The sequence below is a fragment of the Piliocolobus tephrosceles genome, chromosome 7, assembly GCF_002776525.5.
Source record: "Piliocolobus tephrosceles isolate RC106 chromosome 7, ASM277652v3, whole genome shotgun sequence".
Taxonomy (NCBI): domain Eukaryota; kingdom Metazoa; phylum Chordata; class Mammalia; order Primates; family Cercopithecidae; genus Piliocolobus; species Piliocolobus tephrosceles.
The window spans coordinates 94,475,649-94,480,494 of record NC_045440.1 but is presented as its reverse complement, the minus strand read 5'-3'; positions in this window follow the sequence as shown (position 1 = coordinate 94,480,494).

The following is a 4,846-nucleotide window of genomic DNA, read 5'->3' as shown; positions in this document are numbered from 1 at the left end:
GGCTGAGAAGTCCCCAAATAATTATGGAGGCTGAGAAGTCCCCAAATCTGCAGTTCACAAGCTGGAGACCCAGGGGAGCCAATATGTTATTTCAGTTCAAGTCCAAAGGCTGGAGAACCAGAAGAGCTGATGGTTTATCTCCCATCTGAAAGCAAGCAGGGTGGAGACCCAGGGAGAACAGATGACTGAGTCCTAGAGGGAAGGCTGGAAAAGATGACATCCCAAGTCAAGCAGTCTGGTGGGAGCAGTTTCCTCCTACTGAGACTTTTTCCTCTTCAGGCCTTCAAGTGACTGGATGAGGCCTGCCCACGTTAGGGAGGGCACTCTCCTTTATGCAAATGTTAGTCTCATCCATAAACACCCTCACAGACACATGCAGAATTATGTTTGTTGGAATGCCTGGGCACCTGTGGCTCAATCATAATCACACATAAAATTAACCATCACAGTCATTGTCTGTGTATCAATGTGAAGCTATTGATGTGTTAAAGCAAGTTATTTATTGTGTAGCTCTTTTTTTTTTTTTTTTTTTTTGAGATGGAGTTTTGCTCTTGTTGCCCAGGCTGGAGTACAATGATGCAATCTCAGCTCACTGCAACCTCCTCCTCCCGGGTTCAAGCAATTCTCCTGCCTCAGCCTCCTGAGTTGCTGGGATTACAGGCATGTGCCACCACTCCCAGCTAATTTTGTATTTTTAGTGGAGATGGGTTTCTCCACGTTGGTCAGGCTGGTGAGAAGCTCCTGACCTCAGGTGGGAGGTCTATTGTGTAACTCTTAAAGCTGTTAGCAAATGCTTGGTAAATGGTGTCATAATTGTTGAACAGACACATATTGAATTATCCCTCTTCAATCTGCACTCAATATATGGAAACGAAAGTGCTCAAGGAAACTTTCTCCTGAGATATGGGCTCTTGATCTTACTCTTCTGTCAGCAGATACCTAAAAATCATGCATTAACACAATCGTTCTCGAGTCTTTTTACTACTTGCAGGCATGCTCTTTCTTACAGGCTACACTTTTTCCAGGGACACATTATCTCATCAAAGAGGAGCTGGGGGCCTGGGAGGACAAGTGCCTTGGCCAGGGTTGTGAGATTAGATAGCAGAAGAGCTGGAACTGAATCTTTGTCTTCTTTCTTCAGTGTTCTTTCTAGAGTACCAGGATGTCTTTCTCTCTTAAAAGTAATTTATTTTTATTTTTATTTTTTTACAAATCAAAGCCACAATGCAATACCACCTTACTCCTGCAAGAATGGCCATAATCAAAAAAATTGAAAAATAATAGATGTTGGCGTGGATGTGGTGAAGAGAGAACACTTTTACACTGCTGATGGGAATGTAAACTAGTACAACCACTGTGGAAAACAGTGTGGAGGTTCCTTAAAGAACTAGAGGTAGATCTACCACTTGATCCAGCAATCCCACTCCTGGTTATCTACCCAGAGGAAAAGAAGTCATTATACAAAAAAGATACTTGTACATGCATGTTTATAGCAGCACAATTACAATTGCAGAAATATGGAACCAGCCCAAATGTCCATCAGTAAATGAGTGGATAAAGAAAATGTGTATATATACCATGGAATATGAGTGAATTATACTCAGCCATAGAAAGGAACAAAATAATGACATTTGCAGCAACCTGAATGGAATTGGAGACTATTATTCTAAGTGAAGTAACTCAGCAATAGAAATCCAAACATCAGATGTTCTCACTCACATGTAGGAGCTAAGCTATGAGGTCACAAAAGCATAATAATGACACAATGGACTTTGGGGACTCAGGGGAAAAAGTGGGAGGGGGAGGCGAGGAATAAAAGACTACACATTGGGCACAGTGTACATTGCTCAGGTGATGGGTGCACCAAAATCTTAGAAATCACCACTAAAGAACTTATTCATGTAACCAAACACTGCCTGTTCCCCAAACACCTATTGAAATAGAAAATTAAATAAAATAACAAAAAAGTGATTTTTTTTTTTTTTTTTGCGAAGATCGTAAACACATTGAAACATTTGAATGTCATTCCGTATTTGGAAGAAGGAGGGTGTGTGTCATAGGATCCATCTATCCCTGAGTAAGGCATTTCAAAATCTCTGGAAATTGTTGTTCCAGGTTAGAAGCATTATAAGGTCTGACTTTTCTGAACTACTATGTGATATTTATATATTTATTGTAAAAACAACACAGTATTATTTTGTATAACATTGAATGAACTCCAATTTATTTAGCATGTTTTAAGGGGGGTCTAGTGGAGGCAGAGAGTTGCATTAGCTTTATTTACATATTTATTCAGCATTACTTGCTGAGAACTTGCCACGTACTAGGTGCTGAATTTAACATTCCTGAACTAATTTCTCAGAGCAAGGTGGAAGGAGATACTATAGAGGCAACTGGCTAATTTTGTTGAATTCTTTTTCAGTCTTATTTCATCAGGAATTTAGAGATGATGATGTAGTTTAAACTAGATTATTTTTATTTAAAGTATATTGTTATTTTGTTAATTGGAGTTTCCTCCTTCCCTTCTCCAGTTCTGTTTTAGAAATAAGAAAGATGTTGAGTGACCAATCATGGTATATTGTATTTATTTGTTAAAAGTAGATTTGTGCCTAACAATATAACTCCAGATGCAGCTGTTCCATGTTAAGTAGCTTAAACAAATTGTGATAACGATGATACATATAAATCAATTTTTTTTTTTCCAGCAAAAGATTGAGTGTGTGTTTATTTACATGCTCTTAAAAGGTTCAGCATTTGAGGAATGTCGGTACTCCCTCTAGTGGTAAATTTAGTACTTAAAGTTACTTGGTCAAGCACTGGAAGACAAAGGGAATAGAATGAAATTGCCCTGGATTACTATCTCTCTTATGACCGGTTTTTAAGTAGAAATCACCTATTACTGGTTTTCTTCTTGGTATAATAGGGAGGGAGTACAATTAAGTAATTAAGCTCAAGGGCTTTGATGGGCTCTGATGTCTAATATCTGGATTTAAAGTCTGGCTCCACCGCTCTCTCAAGCATTAGCAAGAATTACTTGCAGGACATGTTAAAATACAGTTTTCTAGGCCCCAGCCCCGGAGTTTCTCATTTAGGAGATCTGAGGTGAGGATCAAGAATATGCCTTTATAACAAGTTCTCAGTTGATACTGAACCTGCTGGTCCCTACCACACCTTGGGAACCACTGACCTAGACTCCTGGAGTGCCTCACATTCCTCAGGGGTTAGCTCTGGGGTTGTGAAGATTAAGCGGAGTATTAGATGTTAAGTGCTTAGTATGGTACCTGAAATAGTAAGTGGTCCACAAAGGTTAGCACCTACTAATACCATAGATTTGTCAGTGTTTCTCTAACTTGGAGAATTCAAAAAGGGAGAACTTTGTAATAATATTGTTGTTGAGCTAATATTGTTAGCTAAGTTATATCAGCAGTCTTATCATTAAGGTCTTTGTGCCTAACACTACATAAGCACTGTTAATATACCTATTGCATCAGTCTAATTATTAATATATTCATCTTTGTGTGAATTGATTTGAAAAATTGATACAGAACAAAAGAAAAAACACACATGGGAGGGTATGTTAAGGAGACATAGGAGTCAATTAAAAGAGCTCTGGATGGCCAAAGCTCCAACAATTTGAGCAAGAAAATAAAGTAGTAATGGATGGTAACCCAAAGTAAAAAATTAAATATTCTTGAGTCCATGCTGGATTAAATTAATGAATGAATGGAGAAGAAGAGACAAATCTCCCACAGAATAATTCCAAATAATTTATGTAGCTTCTTCATCCTCAAGGAGGTGGAGTAAAAGTCCTGTCTCCTTAAGTGTGGGCTGTACGTAGTGACCTCTTTCCAAAGAGCACAGTATGGAAGGAGGAAAAAAAAGAGTAATTTTCCGGTAGAGAAACATGACAAACACTACCTCAGTCAGGTGATCAAGGTCATTATCAATAGCTATGGGTTATGTTCCTAGTATGTACCCTTTTTATGACATGATGGAAATGGTGTCTTACACCTGTGGTTTTCCACCTCCAAATTCATGACCCCGGTGTAATTTTGAGAAAAATGTCAGATAAATTCCAATAGGGGGAGATTTTACAAAATACTTGACTAGTACACCTCAAAACTGTCAAGGTCATCAAAAACAAGGATAATTTGAGAGACCATTATAGTTAAGAGGAACCTAAGGAGACATAAACTTCTACTAAGTGTAATGTGGCAACCCAGAACAGAAAATGAGCATCAGGTAAAAACTAAAGAAATCCGAATAAAATATGGAGAAAAATAAAGCAAACCTTTTTTCTTTTCATTAATTAGTTAATTGATTTCGAGACAGGGTCTCATTCTGTCACCCAGGCTGGTGTGTAGTGGCATGGTCATGGCTCATTGCAGCCTCTACCTCCTGGCTCCAAGTGATCCTCCCACCTCAACCCTCCAAGTACTAGGACCACAGGCAAGTACCACCACACCTGGCTAATTTTTTGTTTAATTTTTAAATTTTTTTCAGACAGAGTCTTACTCTGTTGCCCAGGCTGGAGTGAAGTGGCATAATCTCAGCTCACTGTGACCTCTGCCTCCTGGGTTCAAGCAATTCTTGTGCCTCAGCCTCCTGAGTAGCTGAGACTACAGGTGCACACCACCATGCCTGGCTAATTTTTGTATTTTTAGTAGAGACAGGGTTTTACCATGTTGGCCAGGCTGGTCTCGAACTCCTGACCTCAAGAGATCTGCCAGCCTTGGCCTCCCAAAGTGCTGGGATTACAGATGTGAGCTACCATGCCCGGTAATTTTAAAAAATTTTTATAGAAGTGATATCTCCCTATGTTGCCCAGGCTGGTCTCAAACTCCGC